General features: G+C 40.3%; 1 protein-coding gene across 2 annotated transcripts in view; it reads left to right on the plus strand.

Annotated features, from left to right (window-relative positions):
• The window catches only part of Sgcd (sarcoglycan, delta (35kDa dystrophin-associated glycoprotein)), a 546,765-nt gene that overhangs the window by 164,241 nt on the left and 362,941 nt on the right, over nucleotides 1-19,583 (plus strand). The window contains exon 1 of one of the 2 annotated variants that reach the window (XM_005376219.2): nucleotides 4,417-4,803. The exons of the other annotated variant lie outside the window; for it this stretch is intronic. The gene's annotated coding sequence lies outside the window, so the exon portion shown is untranslated. Of the gene's footprint in view, nucleotides 1-4,416; nucleotides 4,804-19,583 lie in introns of those variants that run through there. 2 annotated transcript variants of the gene reach the window in all.

A 19,583-nucleotide genomic window follows, 5' to 3' on the forward strand; every position in this document is an offset into this window, starting at 1 on the left:
GGAACCAGCTCACACTGAGCTCTTATGTCTGTCTGATAGTTGCTACCTTTTCCTTTCATGTGGTGGTAAGGCGTGTAAGGAATTTCATTCAGAGTGGCAAAATTAGATTTATGCTTTAACAGAATCTGCCATTTAACAATTTTAACATATGACACAGATTGAAATAATTTGAGGGGCTTTTGAACAAAAACATTATTTCCTCCTTGCCCTCCCACTTCAATATGGTCAAAAATCTCCCTTGTTGAATCCCTGTTCTAGTCAATTTCAAAGCTTCCCAGTGTGATTCTAATGCAAAGGTAGGCTTGAGAATCACAGATGTAAATAGTGCAGGACATGTAGCTTGGTAAGTAGCACTGATGGCAGAGAGGGAACCAAGAGGGCTTGTCTGAGACTAACCCAAGGCAATGGCAAAAATCTAGTGTCAGTGGTAGGGCCTGCATTAAAGGAACTATAGTTTCTGAAGGAGAAGGGTCTATCCCTTCTTTCTCTGCATCACACCCGACATACCTGAATGGTTTGTTCAACTCTCTATACTACATCTAAGGAGGAAATAAATCAAACTGAACTAATTCCAGAGGAAAGTCACACCTGGTGATAAAAAGAATCTCAGCCATAATGTCAGCCGTCTCAGACAGAATGGATCCAATAGCCCCAGATATGTTTAAACAACAGTGAAAATGATTCTTTATAAAGGGATGACATAGAGATCTTCATTTCAAGTAAGTAGAAGTTGGTCTTTCTTTAAAGGATAAATATGAAGACCTACTATATAACAGTCCTAGGCATTGGGAAAGTGGCAAGAAACAAGGCAAAAAAAAATCCTTGCCTTCATGGAGTTTATATTCTAGGGAAGAATGAGGTTTTCTGACTCATATAATCCTCAGAAGAATTTTTAATGGGCCTTTGTGACTAGCAACCATATGATTTGTATATAAGATGTATTTCCATGGTAATTTTAAAACCACTAAAAAAGAGAAATCTTTAAAAAACAAAAGAAGTGACCCCTTACAAAGGAATGCAGGAAGGAGTGGCTGATACCAAGGAGATTCAAGAATCTACCATCAAAGATGACAAGCTGTGGCAAGAAAGAGGCTGTCGAGTGATCTCTAGTATCGTTTGCAAAACTGCAAACCAAGTAGTAGAGTATTGGAGACTAGCAGTGCTTACACTGTTTGATCATTGACCCCGTGCCATATACTCGGCTAGCGATAAGTGTATTGCCATGTACCAAATTATACTTTTTAAAAAGTTGCAAATCATGATTAAAGGTCAAGAATTTTATCTGACTCACTAAGTGATGAGAGAATTGGCATGATGGTAAAACTGATTCCAAGAGTGCTTGAAGAGCTCAGTATTTATAGATATTAATGAAGAAATGTTAGCATGAGATTCCTAGGTGTGATACAAAACAAATGATGTCCTACAGTACAATGTACTGTCACAGTGTTTTTTTCTACAGTTGTCTTAGTTACTTTTCTCATTGCTGAGACAAAATACCTGAGCCCAAATTTAAGGGAGGAAAGGTTTATTTTGTTCACACTCGGTAGTGGTTTTAGTCCATAATTGGCTGGCTCTAAGGTAGGGAGGCAGATGGCAGAAAGGCAATAGTTCATGGCAGGGGAAGACAGCAAAAGTGAGAGAGAGAGAGAGAGAGAGAGAGAGAGAGCTCTTTTTGTCCCTTATATTATATGCAAGCTACCCATCCTAGAGCAGGTGTAGCACTCACACCCTTAATCCCAGCGTTGAACCATGAATCAATCACAAACTCTAGATTCAGCTACCTCTGAAAAGCCCAGTCCCCATGATTGCATGAGGCTTTGGGGAAACATCCAGGCACAAACCATTACAATTATGAATAAATTATTTTGCTCTGTACTTGACAAATGTCTCCCATGTTAATCATATAGATATACTAAGTCTGGGACCAGCATTCCATAGTGAACAGTGAGTTCACACATTCCCCTCAAACACTTCTTGGGACATTCTATTAAACAATTCTTATATGTGACATTGAATAACATGACAACCTTTGGATCTTTCTTTCATGTGTTTGATAATTCATCTAAACATGAAAAGAAATAAGTTATCTCCTGGCATTTCCAGCTAGTTATCTAGAAGTGTGATGTCATACTGAGGTCCTTCTCTTCAGATACCACAATGAAGACTGCCAAGTAGACAGACTTTGGGGGTTCAGCGGGGATGATTTAGATCACAGCACTGTTATTTTTCCTTTAAATCTTAACTTCGTGTTTTCAGTGATTTTTTATTTGACTGCCTAAACATTTGTAAATCATTGGAAACTAAGAATTACTTGAACTACTTCTTTTATTTGCCTGAAGGAAGATGGGTAGAGCAAACACGATTAACACAGAGTGAATGGTTCATTAATCACTTGGTACCATTGGCTGTAAGACAAAGGCTGTGGAACCCTGGATTGCACAGATAGAAATTTGATCCTTTAGTATTTACAGCAGCTGTTTTTTTCCCCCTCAAACATTTTCTTTCTCAATTTGTGAGGTTTTATTTTGCTGCTGCTGTTGTTAATTTAAGACACTGTAATTTTTAAAGCTAGGCATTGCAGTGGTTAATGGTCTTCTATTTTTATAATCCTAAGGTTGACATGTATGGAGGGAATGTCCAGCTCTGCAAATGGCGCTCTGTTTGGCCTCGCATAACTGACAGCAGATCTGATCTCACTGTTTTCCTTTCCTGTGAGTTAACATTGAGCAAAAGACTCTAGTATTATGTTCAGGGGATAAATAATAATTAGTGGTGTGGCTGGCTTAAAGTTCCAATAAGGCTTTAGGATACTTTCCTGTGTTTACAGTTATACATCTCTATATTATAGAGATGCAAAGGTAAGGCAACAGAAAATGTAACGAACCAATCAAACAGTTTACTGTAGTACTCTTTCTAGATGAGAGAGAACAATTTTCATTGTAGTAAAATGTGCTTCATTTCTGCTTCATTAAAATTGGTTGATGAGCACATCATAAACAATTTCCATGGATGATCTCAGTGGAACCTCAAACTGTCTGTATGGCAAGTTCTATCATTTTTCCTATTTCACAGATGGGGAAACCCAGGGGCAGAGAAGTTAAGCAGACTCATGAGAGTCCATAACTGGTAAGAAGGAAAGGAATGAGATGCAGGCTGCCTGACTGAAAGCCCTGGCTGAAGGGTGGATAGATTGCTTTCCCCTCTTGTGCTGAAAGAGAGAAAGCATGTAGAAGAGAACCATTGCCTTTTCTAGCCACAGCTCTGCATTAACTGTCTTTGCAACTCTGCTACTCATCTTTCTGGGCTTCTGTCTCCTTGTGTAAGATGAAGGTTGAGGCAATTTGGAGTGGCTGGTCTCTGAGGTTCCTTCCAATTCTAAAATTCTCTGATTCTATAATTACATCCTGACTGTAGATGTACAACACACACACACACACACACACACACACACACACACACAGTGCTTCACAAGGAAAAAAATCTAATCTTGCTGAAAGTGCTCACTAAAATTCCATGCTAAGCCCAAGATCCCACCTAATCCTATTATTTACAACAGGCCCTTAGGAATACACAACGTTTTTAAAATCTGGCAAGCCTTTTTTTTCAGTTGCTGGGGGGGTGTGATTTTTGCAAGTAAAATATTAATACCAAAAAGAGAGAAAACACTCAAAACAAATACTACTCCCTCTTTAAATCATCTCTTTTCTGCAATGTTACCTTGACAACTTAGCTTCAGCTTTTAAAATATGGGACCTTTTCAGTGTGTGGAAAGAGGGGTGCTTTCCTCCTGAGGCTTGAGATTTCCCCTTGTGTTATGGAAAAGGGGAAATGTCAAAGGTAAATCACAAAGGTACACGGGGCATCTTGAGCGGATAGCAACCGGAAGTAAATACAGGTGCTCAGAATCAGGACGCGGTCTGATTCAAGGTCCATTCTTTTCTCCTTTCTGCTTCCCAGTCCCATAACAGACATTGTAATAACCTGTAAAATGTTACATTTTGGACCAGCTCAGTTAGAGAGCAGAGAGCAACAAAAGTGCCTGGAAAATAATTGCATTATTTTTAGGTGCTGCAATGATAGGCGTACGCATCAGTTGAGGGGACAGCTCTGAAGAACCAAACCAGTCTGGGAATGCTAAAAATATTGTTCCCCCTCCAGCAATTGAAAGTTTGAGCAAAGACTCAGGAAGCGGCAGGTAGGGAGATCAAATTAGAATTCATATCTCTCAGCTATACTAAGCTCCCTGTCAAGCCTGGGGAGAGCTCTCAGGGATAAAGGGTCAGCTGGGGACTCCGCCTGGCAGGGTAAGTTTAAAGGGGAGGAAAGAGGACTTATCTCCAGCATCTTGTATCCCAGAGCAGGGCCTCTGCGGAGAATCCCTGAATATCCCAGTTCGTTCTGAAAGCACTTTCCTTGCCGTGAGTGAGTAGGAGCCCAGCAGACGCCATGAGCAGTGTGGCGGGGAGCAGGGAGAGAGGCTGTCCCTTGACACATGTGTTTCCCGTTGATCGCTGGAGAAAGCCCAGTAGCTACAAGTCAGCTTGCTAAAGCCAGACTGAAGTATAGACAGAGTACGGTTTCAAAGCAGCCCGAAAAAGAACGGGAATGCTGTTCAGGAAATTCTTCAGGCATGGGCAGGGACTTGGCTACAGTTCTGCAGCTGGAAAATCTGACTGGGGCAGCTTCTGAACGCAGGCAGGGCCTGCTCACGCTCAGCAGGCTGAGTGGCCGCCTGCTTCCCAGCTGCTCAGCACACCCAGGACCGCAGGCGGTTGCCTTCGGCCACTTTGTGAAGCGGAGGAGGTAGGACACCTTTCCGTTCTTGCGTTTCCGCACTTTTTAAGCCCTCTCTGCCTGTGGTTTGCCTGAAGCACTCTGACTGTGTGTGTGTGTGTGTGTGTGTGAATTAACAAGTTAGAAGTGAATCCTCTAAACAGTGTGGAGTACTAATCTTTACTTCCCCCAGCCCCCTTCAAGACTTGATTTTCAGCAAGGCAGAGGCACTTTTGAAAGTTGGGAGTTAGCTGCTAACAGCATGCTGAAAAGTATGCGGGCTCCCTGAGCTGTCACCCTGCTCCGACCATCTGTAACTTTTCTTTCTGCATGCAAGGACAATTCACTGGCAGTGAACATAGTTCTACATGAGATTTTCTGTGTGCCTTTGCTTCAGAAGCATTTTAAAAGGGGGTGTTGTAAAAGGAAATGGCTGTCGTTTTTTTTTTTTTTTGGAGGGAATCAGAGTTGGAAGTTTATATTTTGGATCACACTTTCAGCATGTTGGAGCAGATATACATGTACGGGTTCCTGAAATCTCTTATGTCTATATGGGATTTTCACCATCACTATGTGAGGCTTGAGTGTCAGTGGTCTATTTGTCTAGAAATGTGCTGGATTGTAACTCTGCTTCTGTAATCATTTGCTACTTTTTCAGTGGAACAGTTACAGTTTTCCTGTCAAGACTACATTTTGGTCATTGTTCTAAGACCATATAGAAACCAGTAATTTACTCAATCATTATTAAAAGATGGAGACGTACAGGTGTGTCACTTTATTGATCAATTTATTTTATTTTACATCTAACTGAACATAATGCTTTTTTAAAAAATCAAATTTAAAATAATTTTCTGCATGGGTGGAGTCTGTTTTCCTTTTCAATGTTAGTTTTTTCCTTAAGCATATCAGGTATTTTAGTATTTAAAAGTTTTTTTCCCTAAGCATATCAGGTATTTAGTATTTAAAAGTTTTTTCCATTTAAAAGTTTTTTCCTTAAGCATATCAGGTATTTAGTATTTAAAATGTACACAAGGTAGTAGAGTAAAGTTTAAGGGATTGGTCCAGCTCAGATATAAACTTCACTATTGCTAGTGACTAGACCTTTTGGCCTATCTATGGTCTATCTAATACCTTTTGGAATTTCTGTGAAAACAGGTGTGAGTTTTCATCAGCATTCTGAAATCTCTGACATGTGGTTCATAGTGACCATGAGTTTAAGGGGTGGATGGAGGGTATGGCTGAGGTATCTTCTTCCTCAGTGTACAACTAGGGTGGGTAGCTAGGAGTTCTTCCTATTAGGAGAAGATCTGAATTGTTAGCCAGCAATTATTTTTTCTGCAGACGGTTGTACTTGGAGGAGGGGAATGGCATGTGACTGGGAATAGGATATTTTGTTCTAACTATAGCTCACAAGAGTTTATTAAGTTCATCGGTGTGGTAGGCTGGGGTGGGTGCAGAGGCTAGAGAACTGCAGGGTTCCCTACAAAGCAGGCAGTGCATTTAGAAGTCAGGGTAGACTGTGACTTTTTTTCCCTAATGCCAGTGCAGAGGAAGAACTGACATGAACTATAGCCAAGCCCACTGCCAGTGAAAAAGGAGGCTTCAGTGAGCTCAAATGTCATACCCCTCTAAATTTAGTGCCTGTCAAGTGTTCAGCAAAAAGAGGCATGAAATAGCAACTGGATCCAGGTTGCAGGATTATGGAGAAGGTTGTCAGGAACTTGGAAGAAGCTCTGTGTTTCTCTCTGTTAGAAATAAAGGAGGGAAAAACCAAACTCCTTTTGAGAGGAAAAAAAGTAGTGAAGAGGACAAGGAAAAAGAAATCCAGGGCAGAGGTGGAGGCAGTCAGAAAAGAAGGTTGGCCGCACCGCAGAATGGGCAGGGCGGGCAGAGGGAGGAGATGTTTGTGCAGGAGTGGAGCACATACCAGGAATTGAACTCAGGACCTCAGGCTTGCCAGGCAGGCACTGTGCCACTGAGCTATATGCCTGGCACCCCGGCATGCTTTCTGGAAACAGCAAAGCACAGGGCACTGACTTGTTGGGCTCGAAGTGTGCAAATAAACCACGACCCCACTGCAAAAGATTTTCTTCCTCTCTTCACAGTGAGAGACCTGGTGGTCAGCAGATTGTGCTGTGGCTTCTGGAAGTAATCAGAAAGCACATTTTAGAGTAGCCCTACCCCAGGGCTCAGATTTCCCAAACAGGGAGGGAGCAGGTTCTTAAGGCCTTATTTTTAACTGGTACTTATTTCTTGGGGAGATATTCCCACTGGAGGCATTGAGTGAAGGGACCAGGTGGGAGCGGGTGAGTGACCACAGCCAGCAAAGATTGTTGCTCAAAATCCTGCCTGTGGTCATTTTATTAAGACAAACTTTTGGAGGAGAACATGGCACTGTTCTGCTTTATTCTGATGAAGAAATTTCTTTGATTTTTATTTTTTATCTAAATAAAAATCTCCAAGGGCAATTACTGCATTTTTGTTGCACGCAGGTTCTACAAAGATACAAAACCAACAGGCTACATAGAATACATAAAAGAGGAATTTACTATGGTTATTGGCTCACACAACAGAGATGCCATGACAATAATCAGCAGTTTGGAGACACAGGAAGTCCAGTGGTATCATTCAGTCCAGGCCTGAAGGCCTGGACACCGGGAGAGTGATGGCAGAACTCCGACAGTAGTAGGGGATCTAAGGGTTGAAGAAGCAGCAGTAAGAAAGGTGGTAGGGACTGCACTGATGTAAGCTCTGGAATGTGAAGAGTATGTGCCATCTCAAGGACAGAAAGAGAATTTGCCTTTCCTCTGCCTGTTGGCTCTATTGGGACCCTCAACTGAATGCATGATGCCTACCTACACTGGTGAGGGTCATGTTCTCTCGGTCTACTGATGTACGTGCTGGTGTCTTATGGAGATGTCCTCATAGACTTACCTCTAAATAATGTTTTCCAGCTATCTGAGAATCCCTTAATACAGTCAAGTTGACAAATAAAATTAATTACCACATTAATGAAAGTGACCCTGGTTTTATAAGATGGGAAAGTTTGTGCAACCACAGATTGGAGCAGCTGGAAGGGATTTGGGCTGTCCTCAAGTTCAGTATTTCTTAACTTTGAATGACATACATATTTTAATAGGTAAAGAAAGATCTCTATCTCATGGTTGGCTTAATTGTTTTTAAAATATGTACAAACAGGGAAAACTCAGCCATTTATTACCTCTTTATTCAATCTTTTATCATCCTCTGAATTAAAAAATATAATTGACAAGTAATTGTGTGTTTAAAGGGTAAAACGTGCTTTGAAAAGAAACTTGTATACACAGTACAGGAAGATTCATTTGAGCTAATTAACATATCTATCCCTTTAACAGTTTATCATGTCTTCACATGAAAGTTAAAAATTATTCTTTTAGATATTTTGTAACACCCCCATGTGTCTAGTCTCACAAAATATATGCTTTATCAACTATAACAAGAAAATTTATAAATTAAATACAGAGAAAATATATAATATTCAGATTATTAACAACAGCCTGAGGTAGAAGATGCTTTGCTGGAGATTAAGAAAGCTTATAACCTAAACAAAGTCACAATAGTTACCTGGAGATTACTTTAATTTTTAGTACTTACATACATATGTGTCCTGGAGAGGTATTTGTCTCTTGAAGTTTACTTTCACTTGTGTGCCATGATGTCCTTGACCTGAACCTGAGAAATGTGCTATTTTGGTATTATCTCATTATTCATGAGCATAAGAATAGGATCGCAGGGGCCAGGATGAGCATACAACTGTGGTAGGAGCCTTTATCCCTAAAGCAGGCCTCTAGTTCAGAGAACAGACTTCATCTAAATAACAATTAAAAGAATTTAAGTAGAGAACTCCCAGATCCTTGGGAATCTCTGAGGATCGCTGATGCCATGGGGACTATATGTTAAGAGGTACAGTTCCTGACCAGTTCTGGTTTTAGAATCCTTCAAGAAATTTTGGAGGGAATGACTTTAGAAACACTCCTATCTGGATTTCTGATGTACCCCAGATATTTTTATTTGTTTCCCATGTTAGGATTTTGCAAGAAATTTCTTCTAAAAGAAGGTTTTGATGCTATATCAGTGAAGACTGCATTTGGCTGCAAGTAACTAAGCCTCCCTTGAAGAAGTCTGAATATGAATGGGACTTTCTGTGTGTGCAGATATAGATCAGAATGACACTGCCTATCACTATGGTGACATTTGAGCCATGTCTATCAAGCAGAGCTTCCTCCACAGACATTTAAATTTATCACTACATTCTCATCTGCAGGTATCTGATGGGAACAACATCAGAGCAAAAGCAGCAGGACCCAAAGAGGAAGACTATCTCTCCTTCTGACCTTTTCCTCCTTTAATCAGGGAAGAATGGCCTTCTTTGTAGACAAGTCCATCTGACTCAGAGTACATAGACAAAATTGGGCCACATGCCTACTGTTACAGCCCAGGCCCCATGCTGGTGTAGGCTGGTTTTATTTCACCCTCTGATTCTGGAGTAGCAAACTAAAAATCCAGATTAAACCCTTCTTCCTAATGATGATATTTGTGTTCTGCTAGTGATTGACAATGTGGAGGATGTATGCATGTATGAGGGTAATAGCCAGTATGGGCCACAAATGCTTAAAAGTTTGTCTTTATTTATTTATGTATTTATTTGAATTAAAGAGGTATATTTACAGTAGCCCATTATTTGGGGCTTGGAATATTGGCCTTTATTGGATTGACTAAAGAAGATGACAGGGACTGGGAATTTAGCTCAGCAGCAAAGCGCCTGCCTGGCAAGCGCAAGGTCGTGAGTTCAGTTCCCAGTACCAGAGAAAAACCAGAAAAACCAAAAAAAAAAAAAAAAAAAGAAGATGACAGGTGGCTTGGCTTTGTGGCACCTGTTTTATTTTTTATTTTGGCTCTGCAGACTGATTTAAGTGGGCTAAGTTTGTCTTTAAAATGATTGGAATTTAAAGTGAATCCATTTCTTCCATTACAAAAAAGTAGACACTGAGACCTGAAATGATAGTTTATTTGCATCAGAAGCACAGGCAGTCAAAGGCAGAGGCAGTGGGTGATTCTGATTCCTGACTCTGAGGGAGGGAGAGGTACATATTAGGTACACTGACTCAGTAACAGCAGATGAGTGATACTCTGGAACCCATGCCAGACCAGGTAACATCACTGTGGAATATTATTATTAGAAAATCCCTCAGAAACCTGCTGGTTTCTCGATATCTACTTTTCTGCAGTGGTATTGGGAGAATTCCCAAATTTCTGAAGGCTCTCTCCATGATTCTTTTGAAGCCAGCCAGGAGCTAGTCCACAGAAGTGCATTTTTTAGACATTGCCGTGCCTGAGTCTCTCATCTACTGTGGGAATCCCTGGATAGCTCTGGTGACAGATGCCACCAGACAAACAGCAAAACTTTCAGTGATGGTGAGGCTCATGACTCCACAAGGCATCTTCAGGTGTTCTTTCCTCTTCGAAGCCTCACCAAATTGAGCCAAGTGTGCCTCTTTGTACTTTGTGACCCACTGTCCCTGCCATGGCCTCTTAGGTCCCCTCGGAGGTGGGTGATGGTCCTTGTAGAAGACGGCTAGGGAGAGAGACTGCATGTCGACCTGGTTGGAAATCTTGAATTCTCAGGATGTCAGTTTTTAAAGGTGTCAGATTGTTCTCAGGTGTCTTCTGTTTCTGGAAACCTGTAGTGGTTTTAATTCTAGGGCTCTTCTCTTGGTTTAAGAACGTTTCTTTGGGGCTGGGGATTTAGCTCAGCGGCAAAAGCGCCTGCCAGGCAAGCGCAAGGTCGTGAGTTCGGTTGCCGGTACTGGAGAAAAACCAAAAAAAAAAAAAAAAAAGAACGTTTCTTTGTCTTCCTTTCCCAAAGCTGTACATCTTTGGCTACTCCTCCACTTTTCTTGTACTATTGTGTTTACCACCTATGAAAGAGGCCAGTCAGCCAACTCCTCACAAAAGTGTGGTTTTGTTAATTTGCCTCCTGTCATCTGAGCAGTAGTATCTCCAGTGACCAGGACACCATCCATCTATTAAGTCAGGACAAGAGGGTGATTGTCTGGGAGAGAAAACAGCAAAGAAAGATAAGTTGCTGGTGGGGGTCAGCTTGTAGCAGTGGGACAGTGACAATTTTATGACCTGAGTCCAGGCTCATAAACAGACACAAACTGGGGTCCTGCCTATGTGACCATATGCAGGTCTTATCATCTTCATGAGCCTCATTGTTTGTCATTTTTAAACTGAACAAGATATATCTGCCTTAAAGTGTGTAATGCTTATAATTCACTTCATGCAGTGTCTTGTAAATAGGAAGCACTAAATATTTTAGATGCACATAAAGCTAATGCTAGCTAGGATAGGTGGCACCAGACAAATTGGAAAAAAAAAATGAAACAGGCAGATCAAGAAAAATAATGAAGAGTTAATATAGCAAAAGGGAGAATGTTTTATATCAGTCTGTCCAGTTACCTTTCTGTGTTGCCTGAATTTCTCTAGATTCCACTGCTCCTTTATTTCACCTTTGCTGAGGCACAGAAAGGTGACTGCCTTCATTATTATTTCAAATGCCTGTTGCAGCAAGTGAATGGCCTCCTATAAAGGAAACTATGTAAGCTGTGGGCCCTGACCTGCCTCTCAGACAGGTCTGCAGGACTGCAGGAGGAACATGTCACCATGGGTCACTTTCCACATAAATCCTCAGAGATTGGTGTGCTGGAAAACCCTTCCTGGTGTTTGTACTACTGGAGCTCAGAGTGTGCAGGTAGCTGTGAATGAAATTGCTTTATTTTTCTTTTTTAACTGATAAAGCAATGCCACCTATGTAAACAAGCATAAATCACTGATAAAAATGAAATTGCCAGGGATTAGACAGTCTCTCCTTGCTTCAACTATTGTCCCTTGCCAGGATGATGGGATCAGACTCTTGCAGGAGTGCCCTGACTTCCATATGACATGTTCTGAATGCTCGGAAAACCCTGCTGTTACTTGCTGTTGTGGTTTGTGTGTGGATGTCCTTCATAAGCCTCATGCAGTCATGGGGCAGGCTTCTAGAGTTTTTGATTGATTCATGGTCCAATGCTGGGGTTATGGATGTGAGTGCTACACCCGCCCTGGGGCAGGGAACCTGCATACAATATAAGGGAAAGAAAGAAGCTCACTCTTGCTGCTCCTCCCTTTTGCTCTTGCTGTTTTTGCTGTCTTCTGCCACCATGAACAGTTGCCCTCTGCCATGTGCCACTTTGCCGTGGAGCCAGCCAAGTGGACTGAAACCTCCACAAACTGTGAGCTAAGTAAACCTTTCCTTCCTTGATTTTGGGCATCAGGTATTTTGTCTCAGCAATGAGAGAAAAGTAACTAAGGTATTTCCCAATATTGTACTATTCAGCCACTGAGGTTGCCTTGATAGAGCTCAGAGTAAATAAATAGCAGGGCTTGCTCCCTTCTTCAAGAAGATCGTTCAGCATCATCTTGCTCTACTAACCCTGATTGGGGTTGCAGTCCCTGGTATGCTGCGTTTAATAAAGAAAAATGGCTTAAGGGTAGAGACCGCACAAACAATGGGGGAGTACACCCAAGCTGTTTTCCTTTTGTTCCAATCCTTACCTACTGTTGTCTTCCTTCTTCTCCTGTTAGTAGATTGTTACTCGCTCTTTCCTTTTGCTTCTGTTCCTTGAAAGTATCTTTTCTCTCTGTTGCTTGATATATGCTTACTAGCTTTGCTCTCTGCTCGCCTCCACAGGTCTGAGTATGGTAATAGACCAGAACCTGGACAGCATGATTTTTATCATGTCTTGACAAACATTAACTTCTCAAGTTGGCTTTATCCTTTAAAGGTCTGTGGCCTTACTTCTATCTCTGACAAGTTGCTCCTCGTGCTCCCAGACTGTGCACCCAAACAGATGGTCACAAACCAGCATCCCGAGGGCTGGCCTGTGGGTGCATTTTGGCTGGCAAAGTGCGCTCGTGCGCACACACACACACACACACACACACACACGTGTGTGTGTAGGGGAGCTTGTTTAAATAGTTCAAAAGCATTTAAACATCCAAAGATACCATATAAAAATCTAAAAAGCTCAATATGCCATCCTTAGTCTATGTTGTCAGAGTACAGTGGTTGGAGGGTTTGGACAGGTCCTGTCCTTGTAAGTGACAGGTGCCCACTTCATTCACTTTCTTCTCTGTTTTTTCCTGCAGTTTTAGGGATGGAACTCGGGGACCAGTGCATGCTCTATCCCTGAACTACACACAGCTTCAACACCTCTATTACATTTGTCAACTCCGTTTTTCTCAGTAATTTCTCAACTGAACAACAGAACGTAGACATGATTTGAACCACCATTTTCTCTGTTCTCCCAAGAGTGTTTAGAACAGTGCCATTTTAGAAGAAAAATCAGGCTGTAATTAAATTATGGCTTAATTCTCTCTCAGACCACCACTGAGATGGGCTAAGTAAAGGAGGTACAGGAAGGCAGCTTGGTGACTAGAGCAAAAGTCTCAAAGTTAGATATTCCTAGGTAGGTAGGAGGAAACTGTAGGTAGGAGGAAACGATTTAGATATGGTTTAACTGGGATTGGTCGGTGGCTATGGAGATGAGGATTGCTTAAGAAAGGGACTGAGAGCATTCTAATGCAACTGTTCTATGCCATCTTTCAATACTATTTTCAAAGAAATGCAGATTTATAAACTGCATTGAGTGCTACTCTTAATATGTCTATACTAAGCAAATTATAAAAATGCTGACAAAATAAGCACGTTGTAGACATGCTTGCATGTAACATACAAGTCCATACATGGAAGCATGTAAAGAACATGCTTTCATCCATTTTCATGTGGTTGTTTCTGGAATGCTTGACTTAAGAAAAAAAGGCTAAAATGACTAGAAATGAGATGAGCATTTCCTCTTAGACCATAGATTTCATTTCCAGCTTTTGTGAGCACAGGTAATAGCTAAAGATCCTTGCCAAACAATTGTCAAGGGAAAGTCTACTCGATCAATGCTAATTTTATGGAACTACTGAATCACTACAGAAGGATGTGCCTAATCTGTTGTAGCTATATTTTTCATGACACTGTAAAAATTTATGGATTTCAGAGACATACCAAAGACGGTTTATTTCCTGGGAGAAAATGCCTACTCTTAGAGTAGCATGCAACCTGAATGAATTATAGCAGTCATTCAATAACTACTTAATAATTTGACTTTAGTACCCATGTTAAGAAATTCTAGTTGAAACAATTAAAAAAATATGTTTTTAATTAGTGACTATGGTATTCTCTGGAATTACTCAAATACATCTGGGAGCATTTTTCCAAGAGTTAAGAAACAGAGTTTTCATTCACTCTGTGTTCAAACTCTTCTTTCTCTTCTTTTCTAGTCTCATCTCGTCTCGTTTTGTCTCTTCTTTTCCTTTCTGTGTGTGTATGCCATGTATGAAATTGAATCAAGAGTGCTCTAACACTGAGCTACATCTCCAAACTTTTTATTAAATTTTGAGACAGGGTCTCACTGAATTGCTTAGGCTAGACTTAAACTTGAAGTCCTCCTGCCCCAGCCTTGTGTTTAAATTATTAATATATCTTTATCAAGCTGAGTAACTTTAGGCTGGTTACTTGACCTTTCTCTTGCTCAGTTTCCTCATCTATAAAATGTGGATAATCATAGTGTGTGTCTTGAAATCACATGTCTGTGACAAATATGTAAAAAAAAAAGGTAAGTATCTAGCACATAGGTACCACTACCAAAGTGTTCGTTGTAATGTGTGGATGCTTTCTTAGTATTAGAAAACTGATGGTTTTGTTGTGATATGTCTGAGTCTTGTTAAAAAGGCAGGTATGTGGTGCTGTTGAAATTGGTGTGAAAAGAAGAGTTCAAGCGAAAAATGTTGAAGCCGGAATTTCTGGGAAGGACTGGTTTTCAGTTTAGACAACTTTTGTCGCATTCAACCTTGATGAAGTCATTTCACCTTCCTGAACTTGGTTTTCTCATTTGTTAAATAAAGACTTGCACTTTATATCATCCCCATTCCCTTAAGTTTCTGTGTGTCCCTCTCTGATCTTAAGTGTTTGAGTCATGTTCATGATTATTTCATTACACAGCTTGGTCTCTAAGTCACAGGGGAGCCATAGTAGCTGGACTGTGATTGTCATTATCTGACTTGTCAGAAACATCCATGGGAACTTCAAAGCACTGGGCTTGTAAAATGAAGGCAGTGGCTTTGGTGACAGAACCCATGGAGCTGGTCCTGATGAGGTGAATGCAGAATCCTTCACCTATGAAAATATCATTATTAAAGTGGTGGTCAGGTGCATGAAATTGTTTCCTTTCATTTCAAACATTTGTTTCTGGCTCTCAACTTGAAAAGTCAAGGTCCAGGTTTAGAATGATGTGTCTGAGTTCCTTTGATCAAATGTTACCTCCTTCACGAGGTTATCCCAGTTTTCTGGTCTTTCTCCAAAGCCATCACCTAGTAACATAAATATAATATGGTTTTCATGCCAGTTATTGAGCTCCCCATCACTACAATGGACCACTGTCATGGGAACTGGGATCATTGCATTTGCTTGTTGATGTTTCCCAAATGCCTAGAATGGTGCTGCAGGAAGACTTGAAAGAAAATAGGTGCATGACAGGAGGAGATAGCAGTGTTTTGAAATTTTTTCATAGTATTTTCATAGTGTTTCATAGTATTGGATCAGACCAAGGGACATTGTATCATCACTGTGTCATATCCTCAGCCCTTTTTAATTTTTCTAATTTTCAGTCTCACTAAGTTGCCCAAAGTAGCCTAAAACTTGCTATCCTCCATCACCTTCTACAGTTGGTTTATGTACTTTGAAATGCATCCTACAAGAAGCACATCCATGGCAACCCTAAGTATCTTGTGCTGTACTCAGGGAAAGCTGTCTTCGTCTCACTCTGCGTGCAGTGGAAAGAAAATCGGGTCTGACTTGGAGCCCAGATCCTAACTGCTATACTCCTTAGGGGTTTGTGAGAACATCCCTGTGTTCCTTGAGACCATGGTTTCTTTATTTATAAAATAGTGTCGGTATTGATCTCCCAGAGTGTTGTCAGTAGTGGGTGTGCTTGTATGTCTAATACTGTCTGGTACAAATATGTATATGCATATCACAGGTACATTTCTGTTGTAATTATTTCACTGGCACTTGCCCTTCTCCATCTCTATGTTGATAAGAATTGATGCTTACAATGATGCCAAAATCTCATCTGGTTCACCAGAGATAAGTATGTTATATTTAAATGCAAAATACATGCTCATAATACTTGTATGTGGGACACTTACACATTTGTATCTCTAGACCTAATCTTCTGCCCCTGGATTCCAGACACTTTTCCAAGTGGCCTTGTGTCGCCAGTCTTCAGAGTCCTATAGACATTACTTTCCTCCCTCCACACACTCCATTCATCCTGTGCTTCATGAGCCTCCTGTCACAGCATGCCCCAAGCCCCTTCCTGATAGATATCACCCTCACTCACCTGGTTCTGATGCAAGTGCTTTGGCATTTATCTTGGCACTGCCTTTGCTCACACCATGGCTCTACTTACCCACTAGATTCCACATCCAGGGCTTTCACACCTTTTCTGTCGCCTCTGGGCAGGTCTGGGCCACTGCCAGAGCTCCCCTGGTGATTGTGATATTCATGGGTCCTACTTTCTACACAGCCATTCTGTTCCTTGAAATCCTGTTCCCTAGAGAAGATCCAGAGCACTCCAAAAATGAAAGACTGACCATGCCATCTCATACCTCAGCTCTCCAAAGGTTGCTTCCGTCAGTACCTTACCTAGGCTTTTTACCGTGGCTTATGAAACCTACACTTCCTGCTGATACCAAAACTTGTTTGCACATACTCTTCCCTTCTACTCTGATCTGGACATCTTATCCTTCACACACGCAAACAAGCCTGCAACGCAGAATATTGGCCCTGGTGGGCACTGTTCTCTCCATTGGAAAACCGCCCTAGATGTTCCCACCTTTCCTTACTTGCTCATTCATGTTTTTTCTCAAATCTCTGTCCTACAGATGGACAGGAGTGCTCTCACATTAACAGAACTCCCCAGAATTGGCTATCTCCTGCTGCTTCAGTTCTTTCTTTATCAAACTGATTTCCAAGAAAAAATACAAGAAGTTCCATATTTATCTGTGTATTTTGCCCACTAATACTTAAGAGCTAAGGCAGGCAGGGAGGTGATCTTGTTACTACTAGATGTCTGCTGCCAGCACCTGGTGGAATCTGGAAAATATTTATTGGCTAAATAATCATAGGTAACAGAAAATTACAGAAAACAATTTCAATGTTCATTTCTAAGTGGTTGGTTAACTTATCTAGGTATGATTGAAAGATACGGTAAATGTTTACATTTTTAAATGTAAAAGACCTAAGGCTGTTATTCCCTCTCAACTACTCCAACACATTTATGTCATCATCCTTGACACTTTCTGACACAGATATGGAAGTTGTCATCAGTGTCTCTGATAGTGCTATGGTGGCTGCTTCGCTATCCTGAATCCGTTCAAAGCATTTACCTTTCTTGGTCATTTCTACTTTGGGGAAGAGCTAGAAGTCCTACAGTGCCAGATCCAGTGAATGAGGTCGATTAGAACACAATAAAGTTATATTACATATTTTTATCTTCATCAAACTTGGTCAAATATGTGACATGACAACCACTCTTCATCCTCATCATTTTGCTTTGAAACCCTGTATCATTCATACTGTTTTGCTTTGTTTTGTTTTTGTGTATGTTGTTGGTATTTTGCTGTTCTTTTTTTTTGAATTCTCTTTAAAATAAAAAAAAAGCTCACCCACACTCAGAGCTGATTCGACTCAGATGCAAAAAAAAGTAAGAAAAAAAAAAACCCAAACAAAATAAAATAAACAAAAAGAAATTTTTACGAGCCTGAATTTCTGTTGCATGGCATGGACAACAGTATTTACTGTATTTTTAATCACATCTTGTGAAAAAAGTGTTGGGAAAAAAGACTTTCAGATCTGCTTTAGAAAGTGATAGGAAGGGTGGAAGAAATATGTCGAAAGCACTTGAGAGTATCTTGGTAGTTACTAATGGCATTGTGTCCTTTATTGTAGTAAATTTTTAAAATTTATATGTTTATCATGCATTTTGATCAAGGCTTATATATTCATGTAATTTAAAATGGTCTAGCTTTTTAAAAATATCAATTTCTGTGTGTTTTTAATGGAGCTTTTACTTGAATATATTCAGTGGGGCAAGTTAGAAGTAGAACAGTGTATAAAATATGCTCCTTTTATCTTTTTTTATTGGTACATTTTAGATATATATAATGATCACATGCATCATAAGGAGTTTGTATCTGTACATGATACATCTTGTTTTTTTTCTTTTTTTCTCATTCCATGTCCTCCCTTCAACCCCCTCTTTCTCTTTATTTACAAAAGCTTTGTTTAATTTTTTCCTTCTATTTTTCTTGTCCCTTCCTTCCTTCCCTACTCCTCCCTCCCTTGTTCCCCTTCTCATTTGAACATTTTCTTCCCATTGCTCATATTTGTGTAAAAAAGATTACAAACAAGTATGCTTTGAACACATTTACTGAGTGAAGCCTCTTTATATTGAATACACAGTTCTCTAGAGTTTGTGGTGGTGAAACTTAATCATCAACTTGATTCCTTTAGGAGCTCCCTAGAGGATGAATAAAGCACACATGTGGATGTGTCTGGGTGGGTCCTGGAAGCATAACTTTCAATACTGTATCTGGTCCATGGCCCCTTCCTCTCGGCCCCGTTTCCCTGCTCTGATCCTGAGCCCTATGGACTAATCAGCTTTGTCCTGAGACACCATTCTGATGTGATTATTATCTACCATGGACTAAATTCCCTGGAACCATGAACCAAACTAAATCTTTTCTCCTTCAAGTTTTGGGCATGGGGTATTTTTTTCTAACAGTATGAAAGATGACTAACATAGGGCTTTTAAAAAATCTGGGTGAATGGTTACCACTATGGAAGGAGACTAAAGTGTGATAAGATTTTGTTAACTGTATATTCTTTTAAATACATGTAGTTGTCTTATTTTCTGTAACATCTTCTCAGTACTTACCATTTTCAGTTCTTAGTTAAAATGTGGAATACTAACTCTTAAATTAACCACAGTATTTGTTTAGAAAGAAATACCATCCCTAGGCTACAAAAGACGCCTTTACTTTTCTGGATGAATTTTAAAAGAAAAATAAAGTTGATTGCTATGTCAAAACTAAAAGTGATGAGTTTGCTGCAATTGCCCAAATTTTACCAGACATTAGCCATCCAAGACTAATGCCTTGTATGGATGACTGAATAAAAACAACCCTTTGAAAGCAAATAATTTTAAATCAGAAACCACAGATTAACATAGCTAATGGAAGACTATAGTCTAAAATAGTTCAGATTCCACACTAAACTCTGGAAATTATCATGAAACTTAAGAGAACTTATGCCTGCTATTTATAAAGCTGATTACAATTGCATATTCTGTAATTCATGCTTGTGTTTCACTCTAACATAAATTTTAACATGTAGCATCACCCAAAACCCTAACTCACTTGATTTGTTGCCTGTATCTTGCTTCTAAACAGGATAATTAGTCATTTTTCTATTTTTTCCATATACTTCATCATAACTGTTGTTGCTGTACAATAACACCCTACTCCCTCTACAACCACATTTCTGAGCCTCCCTGTGGGGCTCATTCAAGGCCAGCCCTGAGAATGCTCTTCAGGCCTCTCCATCAAAACTAGCTTTG

This window comes from Chinchilla lanigera, unplaced genomic scaffold (assembly GCF_000276665.1).
Source record: "Chinchilla lanigera isolate Chin_1 unplaced genomic scaffold, ChiLan1.0 scaffold00007, whole genome shotgun sequence".
NCBI lineage: Eukaryota > Metazoa > Chordata > Mammalia > Rodentia > Chinchillidae > Chinchilla > Chinchilla lanigera.